This window comes from Hypanus sabinus, chromosome 25 (assembly GCF_030144855.1).
Source record: "Hypanus sabinus isolate sHypSab1 chromosome 25, sHypSab1.hap1, whole genome shotgun sequence".
Taxonomy (NCBI): Eukaryota; Metazoa; Chordata; class Chondrichthyes; order Myliobatiformes; family Dasyatidae; genus Hypanus; species Hypanus sabinus.
In genome coordinates, this window is record NC_082730.1 from 39,877,867 (window position 1) to 39,894,846 (window position 16,980).

The 16,980-nt window shown below is 42.7% G+C and overlaps 1 long non-coding RNA gene across 1 annotated transcript; it reads right to left on the reverse strand.

Moving 5' to 3' along the window:
* Positions 1–424: 424 nt before the first annotated feature.
* Positions 425–1,975, reverse strand: LOC132381300 (uncharacterized). The gene is made up of 3 exons (XR_009508000.1): positions 1,538–1,975; positions 999–1,054; positions 425–760 (listed from the first exon to the last, which is right to left on the reverse strand). It is a non-coding gene; the product is annotated as an uncharacterized LOC132381300 (long non-coding RNA).
* Positions 1,976–16,980: the final 15,005 nt, after the last annotated feature.

Consider the following 16,980-nt stretch of genomic DNA (forward strand, 5'->3'; position numbering starts at 1 on the left):
TCTGCACTCCCCGACCCATTCCCACTCTCAGTCCACAACAGAGACCCATATTAGAATCAGGATTTCGACTTCCACACGTGTTATGAATTTGTTTTTTTGCGGCATCAGTACAGTGCAATGCATAAAATTAGTACAGTAATGTGCAAACATCTTAGGCCCCCCCAGTTACATGTATCTGCCTAAGACTTTTGCACAGTACTGTTCATGTCCATGTATACTGTACTACGCTGAGATGTATTTTCTTGTAGGCATTCACCATAGAATGCAGGAACACAAGAGAATCAATGAAAAACTATAACAAAAGAAAGACTGACAAACAACCAATGTGCAAAAGAAGTCAATTTGTACAGATGCATTAATAAATAAATAAGTAGCTAGATAAATAATGAGAACATAAGTTGTAGAGTCCTTAAAAGTGAGTCCAGTTGTTGAGTCAGTTCAGAGTTGAGATGAGTGAAGTTACCCACTCCAGGGAGTCTAATGAATGAAGGGTGACAGCTCTCCCTGAAGCTGGTGGTATGGAGCCCGAGGCTCCTGTACCTCCTTTCTGATGGCAGCAGCGAGAAGAGAGCACGGGGTCTGGATGCTGGGGATCCTTGATGATGGATGGTGGCTCTTGTAGCTGTGCTCAATGGTGGGGAGGGATTTGCCTGTGGATTAGGCTGTGTCCACCATTTTTCACAGGCCTCTCCATTCCTGGGCATTAGTGTTTCCATACCAGGCTCTGATGCAACCGGTCCGGGTACTCTCCCCTGTGCACCTATAGAAGTTTGTGAAAGTTTTAAGTGACATGCTGAACCTGTATAAACTTCTAAGACAGTAGAAGAGAAAACCTTTATAATTCCCTACTTTGTTTGAATTGTTGCATGGCTTACGTTCAACATTCCATTTGGTTAATAGATTCTGTGTTTTTCATCAGATAGTGGTGATTAGAGCCAACAGAAAGACAGGAAATTATCTAGAATTGGAACGAGGATATTTTTATAAATCACACTCACTTCGTAGTAATCATGGAGATTTTACATCTGACTCTCATTATGCTGTGGCCCGACTCCTAAAAGATTAATTTACAGAGGTGATCCTATGAGTAAAATCAATTCTTAGAAACAAGGTAGAGAATCATCAACAACACTTGTCTGCTATAGTCTTTGTTACAACTCAGCCTTCCAAAGTTTACCTTTTTTAATTGTCTTGTACCTAATGCAGTTAGTCATCATAATCAAAGTATGGTTCGCATATTTGAAAACAGTCAATAGTATAGTTGAAAACCAGTTCAAATGCTGCAGCCCTAAACAGACATTCCTAAGGAATTACAGCAGTTCCTTTGGATTGTTGCTTATCTATCCAACACACATTCAGCTGTCCACTTAGTTTTCTGCTCTTGTTATTCATCTCTCCCATCCCCCAACACTCACCAACCACCCCCCTTCACTAGTTCCACCCACCCTTCATCCCCTCCCCACATCTATTACCACATGTCACTTGACACAAAAGATGCTGCAGATGCTGGAAATCTTGAGTAATGCTCAACAAATACCTGCTGTAGGAACTTGTCTTGAAAGGTCAGCTGTTTGTTTCCCTCCGTAGATGCTGCCCAACTTGCTGAGTGTGTGTTCCACCTTCTGTTACCAGTTTCCACACCAAAATGAGACTTACTCCTCTTCCCTTTCAGTCATAATGAAGAGCTTCAACTGAAGCATTTTACTTTAATCTCCAAGAATGTCACTTGATACAGAGTGTGCAAATTAAATCCAAAGTTCAAAGTTTAATGTAAATTTATTATCAAAGTATGCATTTGTCACTAAATATGGTCCTGAGATTCATTTTCTTGCAAAGAAATACAACAGAATCAATGAAAAACTACACACAAAGACTGACAACCAATGTTCAGAAGAAGGCAATCTGTATAAATGCAAAAAAAATTGTGATTAAATAAATACCTAGATACATACATAATACTGAGAACATGAGTGAAAGAGTCCTAAAACATGAGTCCATAGGTTATGGAATCAGTTCAGAGTTAATCTGAGTGAAGTTATCCACGCAGGTTCAGGAGCCTGAAGTTTGAAGGGTAATAGCTGTTCCTGAACCTGGTGGGTCAGGGCCTGTACTTCTTTCCCTCTGGAAAAATATTCGGCAAGATATTCCATATTCCAGGATCCACAGTCTCTTTTGTCCTCAGTGATAAAAAAATATAATACGTTTAAGTTAGTGCAGTTAAGTCAAGAAAGGTGAAAAGTCCAGAAGCTTACCTTTCTCTGGTCGTTAAGGACTGTCACTGCTTCCCCAACAACAAACCAGTGATCTAAAGGCTCTTATCAATCACATAAAGAGAGCCTTCAGATCAGGAGGCAGGGAGGAATTGAAACATGTGCAGAGGGAGCTAAAGGAGGAGATCAAAGTGGTTCAAGAGGAATAAAGGAGAGAGCTGGAGAACAAGTTTGGACAGAGTAGTACATGGGATGTGTGGGTAGGCATGAAGAACGTCACTGGCTTCAATCAGCCTAGCTGTAGACCCTTGGAATGCAGCCGTGAAACAGGCTAATGAGTAAAACCAATTCTTTAATAGGTTTGACAACCCCCCTTAGCACTCTGGCACAGGTGGTGAAGCACCCACTATTCCCTCAGCACCAATGCCTCCCCTCCTCACTCCTACCCCCTCCAGTTCAACAGGTGGATGAACAACACAGCCTACCACTATCTACATTCCCTCCCTGCCCTGCACCTACCATCCACACCTCCACATACCAACTGCTATCATACCGATCTTCATGTTCCCCAAGCCCCCAACTTTCACCAACTCCCCAGTCATCACTGCTGAGCAGGTGAGAAGAGCTCAGTGGAAACTTAGACAGGGCAAAGCAGTGGGACTGGATTGTGTGAACCCCAGGGTTGCGAAGGAATTTGGCGAGCAGCTGTGTGGAGTTCTCCAGTACATTTTCAATCTGAGTCTCAGCCTGGAAAGGGTCCTGACTGGAGAAAACATCATCTCAGTATCCACGAAGAGCCAACCAAGGGTTTTGAATGACTATTGTCCAATGGCCCTGACCTCACACATCATGTAGATCCTAGAGAGGCTGGTCTGGTCCTGGTCAAATTAGCCCTCAACCCCCTGCAACTTGTCTACAGGAGCACATTGGAGTCAACGATGCTGTCACCTACCTGCTGAACAGAGCCTACTGGCAGTTGGATAATCAGGGCAGCTCGGTGAGGTACATGCTTTTGATTTCTCAAGTGCCTTCAATACCATACAGCACTCATTGCTTTCATGCAGATTGGCACTTCCATTGTATCCTGGATAATGGACTACATACTGGCAGGCTGTGTGAAAGACACGGCTATAAGCAGCACTGAGGCCCCATGGGGGATAATATTGGCTCCCTCCCTGTTTGCCTTGTTAACTTCGGACTTTAGGTACAACACGGAGTAATGTCATCAGCAGGAATTCTCTGACAACTCAGCAATATTTGGGTGTGTAAAGGGAGGACAGGAGGATGAATACAGGGCCCTGGTGGAGGACTTTCTCAAATGGTGCAAGCTGAATCATCTGCAGCTCAATATCAGTAAGACAAAGGAGATGGTGATGGACTTTAGGAAGACTAAACCTGCACTGCTCTCTGTTACTATTCATGGTGAAAATGTAGATGTGGTGAAGACCTACAAGCACCTGGGGGTGCACCTAGATGACAGACTTGAGTGGAGCACCAATACAGAGACTGTGAAAAAGAAGGGCCACAGTCACCTCTAGTTCCGGAGGCGTGTGCAGGCCTCTCCTTCACATGTTCTACAAGTCTGCTGTTGCCAGCGGTGGTGTACTGGGGCAATGGCATCAACACGGGTGATGCCAACAGGCTCAATAAACTGATTAGAAAGGCTGGCTCTGTTATGGGAGTCAAACTGGACACACTGGAGGCTGCGGTAGAACAAAGGACCCTACAGAAAATCCTGGCAATTCTAGACAATGTTTCTCACCCTCTGCATGCCACCTTGGCTGAACAGAGGAGCACTTTTAATAACAGACTAAGACAACTGCACTGCTCCAAAGAGCAATACATGAGATCACTCTTACCCACTGCCATTAGGCTCTATAATGAGTCAACTTATAGCTGAGGAAATGATTACGCCCTCCTGTTAGACTCTTTGAGATAATTTATTTTTTTATTCTTTCTTACTTCTCTTCTAATATTTGTAAATCTGTGCACTTGTAATGCTACAGGTGTACCAAAATTTCCTCTGGGATCAATAAAGTATCTATCTTTCTCCCTCAGGGACGTACATCTCCATTGAAACGAATGGAGTCACTGAACCAGTTCCACATCCATTCTGGTACAGGTTCAATGGACAGATTTCTCAACCTAACTACTACAAATCTGCAGAAATACTCACTCTTTCACTTCTCTCCACCAAGAATCCAGCAACAGAGTGTAAAGGATTTCCAAATGATATTTCAGGGCGTGAAGGATTTCAAAAATCATTAGTTTTTTTTTTGAAGCAACACACACAAAAAATGCTGAACGAACTCAATGGGTCAGACAGCATCTGTGGAGAAGAGTACAAAGTCAGCTTCAGGACTGAGAGGGAAGAGGTGAGATGCCTGAATTAAATGGTGGGGCAGAGGGGAAAGAGGCTGGCTGGAATGTGAGAGCTGAAGCCAGGTGAGTAGGAAAGGTCAAGGGCTGGAGAAGAAAGAATCTGATAAGAGAGGATAGCAGATAATAGGTGAAAGGGAAGGAGGAGGGGTCCAGGGGGAAGTAATGGGCAGGTGAGAAGAAGTAAAAGGTCAGAGTGGGGAATAGATGAGGGGGAGAGAGCAATATTGTTTGCCAGAAATACAAACATTTGTAGAAATCAATATTCATATCAACATGTTGGAGGGTACCAAGACAGAATATAAGAAGTTGATCCTTCATTCTGAGGGTGGCCTCATCTTGACACAAGAGGAGACCATGGATTGACACGTCAAAACAGGAATGGAAATTGGAATTAAAATGTTTGGTCACCAGGAAGTCCCACCGATAGCAGATGGTGTGGAGGTGCTTGACGAAGCGGTTGCCCACAGGTTTCACCAATGTAGAAGAAGCCACATCAGGAGTACCATACACAATGGACAACCCTGGCAGATTCGCTGGTGAAGTGTCGCCTCATCTGGAAGGACTGTTGGGGGCCCTGAGTTGGGGTTAGGGTGGAGCTGTAGCGTCTGGTGTAGCACTTAGGCTGCTCTCAGAGATAAGGGCTTGGAGGGAGATTACTGGGGACAGATGAATGGACAAGGGAGTCACAGAGGGAGCAATCACTGTGTAAAGTGGAGGGTTGGGAGGGTTGGACAAGGGAGTCACAGAGGGAGCAGTCACTGGAAAGCGGAGGGTTGGGAGGGTTGAACAAGGGAGTCACAGAGGGAGCAGTCACTGTGGAAAGTGGAGGGTTGAGAGGTAAAGATATGTTTGGTGGTAAGACCCCTTTGAAGATGGCAGAAGTTGCAGGGGATGAAGTGTTGGAGATGGAGGCTGTTGGGGCAGAATGTAAGGACAGGAGGGACTCTGTTGCTTTTATGATAGTGGGAAGATGGTTTGAGCACCAATGTACAGGAAATGGAGGATGAGGTGAGGGCATCATTAATAGTAGAAACCCCATTCTTTAAAAACGGAGGACATCTCTGATGTCCTGGAATGGAAAGCCACATCCTGAGAACAGTTTTTGGTGGAAATATGCAAGGATTATATTCTACATATTTGACCAAATTAAAATAGTTCAGGACATACTCCCCATAAAATTAAATCTAAAAGGAGGATGAATTTCAAAGAATGGTGGAGGTTTCCTTTCTCCATCATTGATACTGCCCTCACCTGCATCTCCTCCACTTCTCATACATGCACACCCCATCTTCCCACCAGCTTAATAGGTGTAGAGTTTTTCTTGTCTTGCCTAACACCCCATGGCCCCCCACATACAACACATTGTTTTCTGCAATTTCCACCATGTTCGATGGAATCAAACATGTCTCTACCTCACCCTCTTCCCTCCCTTTTTCCACTTTCCACAGGAATCACTGTCTGAGATTCTCTTGTCCATTCGTCCCTCTCCCTCCTGGCACTTTGCCCTGCAAGGACTGCATCTTCCCAGTAACATCTTCCCTTATTTCCATTTGGGGCCTCAAACAGGCGAGGCAACACTTCACCATTGAGTCTGTTGGTTTCGTCTACTCTATCTGCACCAGTGAGACCTGACATAGACTGGGGGACCACTTTGTCGAGCACCTTCTCTCCATTCACAATAAACAGGATTTCCCAGTGGGCAACCATTTTAATTTGAATTCCCATTCCTATTCTGACATGTCAATGTCATGTCCACCTCTACTGCCATTACTGCCAGTATGGAAGAGCTACACCCAATATTCCATTTGTGCAGCCTCCAACTTGACAGCATGAACACTGATTTCACTAACATGTGGTTATTTCTCCTCCCTCTCCCTCCCTTTTTTCCATTCCCCATTCTGGCTCTCCTCCCACCTGTTCTTCTCTTCTCATCTGCCTATCCACTCCCTTCTTTCCTTCTATCTCTACTTTCTCCTCCTATAAGATTGTTCTTTCTCAGCCTTTTACCTTTTCCACCTATCACCTTTCAACTTTGCACTTCATCTCCCCTCCCCCACCAACCTTCCCTCTCAACACACACTAAATGCTGGGGGACGTCAGCAGGCCAGGCAGCATCAATGGGAAAAAGTATGGTCAATGTTTTGGGCTGAAATGCTGACTGTACTTTTTTCCATAGATGCTGCCTTGCCCGCTGAGTTCCTTCAGTATTTTGCATGTGTTGCTCAGATTTCCAACATCTGCAGATTTTCTGCTGTTTCTGCCTTCCCCCACATTCGACTATACCTGTCAACTTCTGGCTTGTACTCCTTCCCCCCCACCCACCTTCTTACTCTGGCTTCTTATCCCTTCCTTTCCAGTCCTCGAGGAAAAAAAGCAGGGTCTCAGCCCAAAACGTTGGCTGTTTATTCCTTTCCACAGATGCTGCCTGACCTGCTGAGTTCCTCCAGATTTTGTGCATGTTTCTCTGGATTTACAGCACCTACAGAATATCATGTTAAAAAGAACATTTTTCCTCTGATGTATCCTGGCTGCCAAATCCTGAGGTAACCCATTGAAATTCATTCAACTTGCAATGCCAAATGTTTACAGACATTTTTAATCTCTCCCTCTCCCAGTGTAAAATGCACATCTGCTTCAAAACATCCACCATTGTCCCTGTACCTAAACAGACCAAGGTAACATCCCTGAATGACTGGCATCCCGTCGCACACACCTCAGTAACAAGCAATCGCTTTGAGAGGCTGGTCAAGGATTACATCTGCAGCTTGCTACCACCCACACTGGACCCCCTACAATTCACCTACCAACACAACTAGTCGACAGACGATGCAATAGCCACAGCTCTACACACCGTCCTTACAAGTCTGGAGAACAAGGATGCTTTTGTGAGAATTATGTTCTTGGAATACAGTTCAGCATTCAACAACATAATTCCTTCCAGGCTTGACAAGAAGCTCAGAGACCTCAGCCTTCACCCTGCTTTGCCCAGCTGAATCCTGGACTTCCTGTCAGATCGCTGGCAGCTGTTAAGAGTGGGTTCCCTCACCTCTGCTCCTCTGACCCTCAATGCAGTTGCCCCTCAGAGTTGTGTCTGAAGCCCCCTCCTTTACTCTCTGTATACCCATGACTGTGTTGCCACCTGCAGCTCCAATCTGCTAATTAAATTTGCTGACAATACTAAATTGATTGAGCTAATCTCAAATAATAATGAGGCAGCCTGCTGAGAAGTCATCACCTTGACACAGTGGTGTCAAGAAAACAACCTCTCCCTCAATGTCACAAAAACAAGGGAGCTGGTTGTGGACTACAGGAGGAATGGAGACGGGCTAACCCCTATAGACATCAGTGGATCGAGGGTTGAGAGGGTGAACAGCTTTAAGTTCCTCAGCATAAATATCATCATTGAGGATCTTGCATGGACCGTAGATACCAGCTGTGTGGTGAAAAAAGCACAATAATGCCTCTTTCAACTGAGACGGTTGAAGAAGTTTGGTATGGATCCCCAGATCCTAAGGACTTCTACAGGGGTACAGTTGAGAGCATCCTGACGGGCTGCATCACTGCCTGGTATGGGAACTGTACTTCCTTCAATCGCAGGATTCTGCAGAGAGTGGTGCGGACAGCCCAGTGCATCTGTAGATGTGAACTTCCCATGATTCAGGACATTTACAAATACAGGTGTGTAAAAAGGGCCCAAAGAATCATTGGGGACCCGAGTCACCCCAACCACAAACTGTTCCAGCTGCTACCATCTGGGACATGGTACCACAACATAAAGGCCAAGACCAACAGGCTCCAGGAAATCTTCTTCCACCAGGCCATCAGACTGATTAATTCATGCTGACACAACTGCATTTCTATGTCATAGTGACTGTCATGTTGTACATATTTATTACAAATTACTGTAAAATACACATTGCACATTTAGACAGAGATGTGATGTAAAGATTTTTACTCCTCATGTATATGAAGGATGTAAATAATAAATTCAATTCAATTCATGTTCCAATTTTATTAAAGATCAGTGGCACTATTTTTGATATCTCTTTGGTCTCTCTCATGATCATGATCCCTCCTGATAAGAAGAGACACCTTAAATTCAATGTGCACGTATTTCACCGGGGATCGTTGGATAATCAGAAATGTGGACAGAATGAGTATCTTTCCAATAGTGGGAGAATCTAGGACCAGAGCACAGCCTCAGGATAAAAGTCCTTTTGGAACCGATATCAGGAGGATTTTCTTTAGCCAGAGGGTGGTGGATTGGTGAAGTTTATTGGCTCTATACACAGCAGACTAAGGCATATTTAAAGAGGAGGTTGTGGTGTCATGATTAGTAAGGGTGTCAAAGCATACAAGGAGAAAGCAGGAGAATGGGGTTGACAGAGAAAATAAATGAGCCATGATCAAATGGTGGAGCATATTTGATGGACTGAATGGTGTAATTTTGCTCTCATGTCTTAAAGTGCTATGGTCTGTTGTCTAACTTGAACAGGTGTTGCAGCAGGTTTAACATCATGACAATCACATCCTGTGCAGAAAGTGAGCCATGGAAGTGCACAGCCTAATTTCTGAAATCGCATTTTTTCCCAAAGCAAAGCTGTGCGATTGTTTTTCTCTATGGAATGCATGGTTTTTCCGATGCATAGTGCCAAAAAGCCAATACTTACAAAAGAACTTCTATCTGTATTTCAGATCAGCAAAATGGAGTTGCCAGGTTTAGTGCAGCGGTTAGTGCAATGTTTTACAGTACTCGGCGACCTGGGTTCAATTCCTGCTGCTGCCTGTAGGAGTTTGTATCTTTTCCTTGTGCGTTTCCTCCAGGTGCTTCAGTTTCCTTCCACAGACCAAAGACCTACTGGCTGGTAGGTTAATTGGGCATTGTAAATTGTCCGGAGATTAGGCTAGGATGAAATTGGGGGATTGCTGGGTGGCGCGACTCGAAAGGCTTAATCCACGCAGTCTCAATAAATAAATAAACCAGAGAAGCACAGAAGGGCATTTGAAGAGTTAACCCTCACCTTCAGACTGAAAATATGAGCAGTTGTTCAACACAAGAAGTAAATACTGGACATCAATCAGCTTTTATATGCATGGTTACACAGAGCAACATTGGCAATGCAAGCCCTATATCAATATAAAAGACTCACTTCCTCTCTTAGCTGGAGGCATGTAACCTGGGATAGAGTGGTACTGAAAAATAAGTGAAAAGGCTGACTTCTTTAGAATAGAGTGAAGAGGTAATATAACTCACTGCTTCTATCAATAAAGGTTAAAACATTAAAGAATGTCAGCTTTTATAATCAAGATAATTGAGGCACATGGATTTCAAACAATAACAGAAAATTCAGCCTCCTTGTGTGTGTTGTTAATGTTATTATTGCAACATTGTGTGGATCACATTAGTCATCCTGTTTCCATGGAAATCTTTCCCTTATGCTCATACTTCATTTGTCCTTCGAGAAAATTATGCACACATCAAAAACAAGTGAGTAAACTGTGCTCAACAATTTCCATTCACCCACATAAGTCTCCTTTATGCAATATGGGTCTGCATTTCATTAAAGTGGCATTGTTAAAACATTGCGTAGAATCAAGATTGCAAAACTGTGAACTAAGTTCAACTGTAATTTGATGCTGTGTCCCTCTGCACTAGCTGAGCTCAGGAAAAACAGCAGCTAACAAGAGATGACTCAAAATGATCAGAATATATGTGAAAAACTGCTCAAGGTTTTTCCAAGGCCTTTTCAGAAATATAGAACTGAAGGCATATTATTGTTAGGGATAACAATAAAATATCAAGCAGACTCGATGGGCTGAATGGCCTAATTTTGACCCTGGGTCTTATAAGTTTCTTTCCTTCAAACTGACTGTAGATTATAGGACCATATGAAATAGGAGTAGAATTAGGCTATTTCCCCATCGAGTCTGCTCCACCATTCGAATATGGCTGATCTCTTTTTCCTCTCTACCCAATTCACCAGCTTTCTCCCATAACCTTTGACACCTTTACCAATCAAGAACCTACCAACTTCTGCCTTAAATATACCCAATGACCTGGCCTCCACAGCCATCTGTTGCAATGAATTCCATAGATTCACTGCACTCTGGCAAAAATAATTCCTCTATTGTGAGGCTGTGCCCTCTAGCCTTAGACTCTTCCACCACTCAAAACATCCTCTGCATGCCTACTCTGTCCAGACCTTCCAATATTTGGTAGGTTTTGGTGAGATCATCCCTCATTCTTCTCAGCTTCAGTGAGTACAGGACGAGAGCCTCAATCACTCCTCAAACATTAAGTATTTCATTCTCATAAACCTCCTCTGAATGGTCTCCAATGGCAGTATACCCTTTCATAGATATGTGGCCAAAAACTCCTTTCAATACTCTAAATGTGTCTGACCAATACATTATAAAGCCTCAGAATTACACACTTGCTTTAATATTCAAGTGCTCTTGAAAAGAATGCTAATGTTGCATTTGCTTTCCTTACTACTGACTCAACCTGCAAGTTAATCTTTTGGGAATCCTGCAATAGGACTCCCAAGTCCCTTTGCACTTCCAATTTGTGAAGTTTTCCCTGTTTAGAAAATAGTCTCTGCCTTTATTCCTTCTACCAAAATGCTTGGCGACACGCTTCTCTGCACTTTATTCCATCTGCAACTCTCTGCTTCCTTAACATGATCTGCCCCTTCACCTATCTTTGTATCATCCACAAGCTTAGATAAAAAGCCATCAATTCATCATCATACAACATGTTAAGTAGCAGAGCCAACACTGACCCTTGTGGAACACCTTGAATTCCAGCATTCAAGCAGAAAAGACCCCCTTTATACACACTCTTTTCTTTCTGCCAGTCTGCCAATTTTCTTTCATATAACAGGCTCTTATCTTGTTCTGCAGCCTTACATGTAGCACCTCTGAAAGCCCTCTGAAAATTCATGTAAATATCATCCACTGATTCTCTTGAGTCTATCCTGTCTGTTATTTCCTTGAAGAATTCCGACAGACTTATCAAGCAAGATTTCCCCTTAAAGTAACCATGCTGAATTCAGCCTAGTTTATTATGTTCCTCCAAGTACACTGAAACTTTATCCTCATCTGCTGAATTGTTGAATATTAAACCATTTCAAACTTGTTTAATATTGAGACTCTTTAACAAATTGACATTATTTAAAATATGTACATAGTTAAAATGGGTCTTCTACAGTAGGTCCTCTCCTTTCTCTATGTTAAGCAGAACAGTTTGTTCAAATGGTCATTAAGGAGTTTATATGATCTCTTATCTCTCTGAGGATGTCTCTCAAAGACCTCATTGTGGTCTCCAAGTCCTTGATAACATTGACTGCTTTCTTAATGGAATCAAAATGCGCCTCAATAAGAGATGAGGCAGTGCTTATTAGTTCTTCATCCATCTTGTGGGATTACGTCTTCAGCTCTTATCAATGTTCTAACAGCTCTGCCCTTTGTGACGTTAGCCGCAGGGTACCTCCTGTGTCAATCTTTTCATGATGTTCGTTAGCATTCTTCTGAAATTACATGCTGACATACATGAAATTACATAGATGAATAACATTTAGCGTACTTCATAGCAATGTATGTGTTACTCTTTAAACCAGTATCAGCAGGACCTTGTTAGTTTGAGATTGATTCCTCATTCTCATTGCTCTTCTTGGTTTGGCTCTCTACTTCCACCACACCCTGACTGCATCAGCTTCCTCATCCCCAAGCCATCATTTATAGCTTCCAAAAATATGAGCTTTCAATCTATAAGCCCAGCTGGTTCTATTCCATGGGGTAGTACCGTGTATTTACCAGCCATCCAGGAATGAAGTGGATTTGCCAGGAAATAAAGGTTTATCTCCAGATACAGCCTCAAGAAATCTAATAGTAAACTCTTTCAAATGATTTTACAATTATTTATGGACCCCTGTTATTAAGCTAGGGTGGCCAGAAGCGAATCCTGCAGTGAATTCTTCAATATTCCATTCAACCAAAATTGGGAACTCCAAGCCATCATCACAGAAGGGAAGGAGATGAGTTATAAATAGGGAATGAAGCAGAAAGGGTAAAGAAAGTGAACAAAGTAGAAATGAGAGTGGGAAGAGACAAGTGAGTAATGTTAAAAAGAAGTGGGAGGAAGCGTAAGGAAATGTAGAGGAATTTTGACCCAAAGGCAGAGAAGCAGAAATGATTTAATGATGAATGACAACTTTAATAGTAGACCACAAAATAACAAGACACTCAGAGCCACAAAACAAGAGAGAATAGAAGCTAAACACTTCAGGCAACAAGGTGAAAGCCAGGAGCAGCTGAATGAGGCTGACTGATTCAATGAGTGAACAAGGACTGTGGATGCGAACTGGGGTTAAATAGGCTGCAGGTGATGAGCCTGGAACAAGTGACAAAAGTTCAAAGTAAATCTATTAATAAAATATATATATGTCATGATATAAAACCCTGAGATTCATTTTCTTGCAGGCATTCACAGCAAATACAAGAAGCACAATAAAATCAATGAAAAACTGCCTCCAATAGGATGGGCAACAACCAATGTGCAAAAGACAACAAACAGCACAAATATAAACTGAGAAAGAAAGCAAGATAATAAATAGATGGATAGATAGATAAACAATAAATATTGAGTCCCTGAAAGTGAGTGCATTGGTTGTGGGAATAGTTCAGTGATGGGGCAAGTGAAGTTGATCAAAGTTATCCCCTCTGGTTCAAGAGCCTGATAGCTGAGGGGTAATAACTGTTCCTGAACCTGATGGTGTGGGTCCTAAGGCTCCTGTGTCTTCTTCCTGATGGCAGCAGTGAGGAGAGAGCATGGCCTGGATGGTGGGGGTCCTTGATAATGATGGCAGGTGAATCCTAGTCTCTGGGTGGAGAATGAGAGGTGCCTGCTGGTGTAGGCTGGTAGGGATCTATGGGAGCAGGCCTGACAGGACCATCTCCCTATGGCCAGCTCATGATGACCCAGGATGATCCTGATAGGCTCTGTGGAACTCATCGATGAGCAATGGATCCAAAATATAACTGGATAACACCCAAGAACTCTCCTCTGGTCCATGCCTTTCCCAGTTAACCAGGTACTGCACACACACATCCATGGTGAGATGAATTCATCAACCAGTGAACCATGGACACTGGACCACCTTCCACTATCCTAGGTTCCAGAGCTGTAGGTTCTGGCGGGTTGAGAGATCAGTAGACGTTAGGCTAGAGGTAGGACACACATAAGGTAGGTGTGATCCTGAGGGATGGTAACAGCTAGAGATGGTAAATGGAAAGATTAATTTTCTGGGTGATCTTGAAAGGATCAATGAACCAGGGTGAGAGTTTGTGAGAGTCCGTGCACAGGTCTGATCCTGGGTGAACAGCCAGACATGCTCCCAAGTCTGGAGCAGTCTGGTTGGGTGCCAAAGGCTGTTACCCTGGTAGATCTGGTTCTCAAGGTCCCAGATGATCAAGACAAGGATCTGAGAAGACGGGACAATGACTAAAAGTCAGTCTTCAATTCAGCTGGGTCAAACTGTCTTGGCAGGGCATCCGCCTTCGTCTTCTTGAAGCCAGGTCAGCAGAAGATGATGAAGTTGATATCATCTATAAATTTATTGATGATACAACTATTGTTGGTAGACGAGAGGGCATACATAAGTGAGATATGCCGATTAGTGGAATGGTGCCGCAGCAATAACCTGGCACTCAACGTCAGTAAGATGAAAGAGCTGGTTGTGGACTTCAAGAAGGGTAAGATGAAGGAACACATACCAATCCTCATAGAGAGATCAGAATTGGAGAGAGTGAGCAGTTTCAAGTTCCTGGGTGTCAAGATCTCTGAGGACCTAACCTGGTCCCAACATATTGATGCAGCTATAAAGAAGGCAAGACAGTAACTATACTTCATGGAATTAGAAGAGATTTGGCATATCAACAAAAACACTCAAAAACTTTTATAGATGTACCATGGAGAACATTCTGACAGGGTGCACCAATGTCTGGTATGGACGGGCTACTGCACAGGTCTGAAAGAAGCTGCACAAGGTTGTAAATCTAGTCAGCTCCATCTTGGGCATGAGCCTACAAAGTACCCAGGACATCTTTAGGGAGAGGTGTCTCAAAAAGGCAGCGTCCATTATTAAGGGCCTCCAGCCCCCAGGGCATGTCCTTTTCTCACTGTTACCATCAGGTAGGAGGTACAGAAGCCTGAAGGCACACACTCAGCGATTCAGGAACAGCTTCTTCCCCTCTGCCATCCAATTCCTAAATGGACATTGAATCTTTGGACACTACCTCACTTTTTTTTTAATATACAGTATTTCTGTTTTGTACTTTTTAAAATCTATTCAATATATGTATACTATAATTGATTCACTTTTTATTTTTTATTATTGTTATAATTTTCACTTTTTTTTCTCTGCAGAATTATGCATTGCATTGAACTGCTGCTACTGAGTTAAAAACTTTCACGTCATATGCCAACGATAATAAACCTGATTCTGATTCAACAAAGAGGGCCCAGTGAGCCTGGTGTGGGTTGAGTTGCTGGGTCTGTTGTATGGATATGAGGCTCTAGTCAGTCCCGATCGGTAAGGGTTCAGTGTTTCCCAAAGACCAAAATCTCCATTCCTCCACAGCTCACTTGATGCTAAATAGCTCCCTGTCTCCTGCTCTATAAAGGCACTGTGTCTGGCTGAACCTGTGTGAGAAGAAGGCACAAGGGTGTCTTCCCATCCACTCACTGGGAGAGAATACCCTGGCACCACTTCAGATGCGTCCACCTCTACCATAAAAGATCTGGCGAGGTTCAGATTATGGAGAATGCTGGGCATGGTGAAGCATCTCCTGAGCTCCCTGAAAGTGTGGTCCATGGCAGCAAACCAGGTTATCTAGAAGATAAGTAATATGGTGAGGGGGATGAGAGGAGCAGCAATTCGTTTATAGTTTCTGATGACATGGTGGTAGAAGTTGGAGAATCCCAAAAAGTACTGTAGCTGTTTGAGGATGTGCACTCGGCACCATTCAACAACAGTGAGCAATTTCCAGGGGTCCATGGTTATGCCCTGTCTTGAAAGGACATAACCCAGGAACAAAATGACTTGGGTGTGTACCTGGCATTTTTCTAACTTCCAGTAGATATGGTTTTTGAGGAGATGCTGAAGGACTGAACAGATATGACATCCATGCTCCTGGGTATTCTTAGAGAAGATGAGGATATTGTCAAGGTAGATGAACACATCCGTCTTTAGCATGTCTTGGATGATCTTGTTAATGAAGGCTTGGAACATGGTTGGACTGTTGGAAAGTTCAAAAGGCATCACCAAGCATTCATAGTGGAAGTTGACCTGAGGAAAGGTAGCCATGCTTCCTGCTGCAGGGGACCCACAGACTAAAAGAAGAAATCTGGAATAGAGAAGATTAGCTGGATCTATTTAATACTAAGGATTGTGAACACATGTATTAAACTACTTTAACTCATGTATACACAAATTCCAGAAGGATAAATAATGAGTATAAGAGGTGACATTGAAGCATAAAATATTATTGAAGCTTCTCTTTTCAGAATCAATGAAGTCATTAGGTGGAGCCTAATGGTCTTAAAATTTTCTATGTTGCTTTGTAATATTCATAGCGATAAATATTGGAGCAAATTATTTAATTTTCAATATGCAGTTTCAGTGTCTTCTCTTCATTAGATAGTCAAAGAAGTTGCCCTAAGGATATTCAGAAGTTTACACCTCTCTGTCAATTTTTATTTCTCTGCTATGTTGAGACATTTTCTCTTTTAGAATACAATGTGTGTTTAATATTGTGTACTATTCTAGTCATGTCCGGTATATCGGGTGTGGTCATGAAGAAAGCAGTTATTATTCTACATTGTGCAACAACCTGTTTGACTAATTAGTCTCATATATCAAAGACCTGTCGATCATGGGTTGAATCACTCAGTTTGGAAGTGTCTAATTGTCCTTTGTCTCTCTATCAGTGACCCAGCCCAGATCCATTGCACACTGCGTATAAAACCTCAGGGACAACTATTGTTGAAGCAGTGCTTTTTTTTAATCCTTGGATGATAGGACATATTTTCCAAGCTGGTTTTGGATCTATCAAATATATGACAAGGTTTAATCCTTGATTGTGTTTCATGTTGAAATTCATTAATAACCAATCTAATACTTACTGACACCATACATTGATTCTCTAAGGAAATGTAGAGGAGGCTTGATCCAAACACAGAGAGCAGTGGAGATGATTTAGTGGTGAGCAAACACTTTAATGATAAACTACAAAATAACAAGCCATGAGAGGTCACAAAACAAGACAGAATGGATACTTAACATGACAAGGCAACAAGGTAACTGAAGGCTAGGAGCAACTAGTTCAG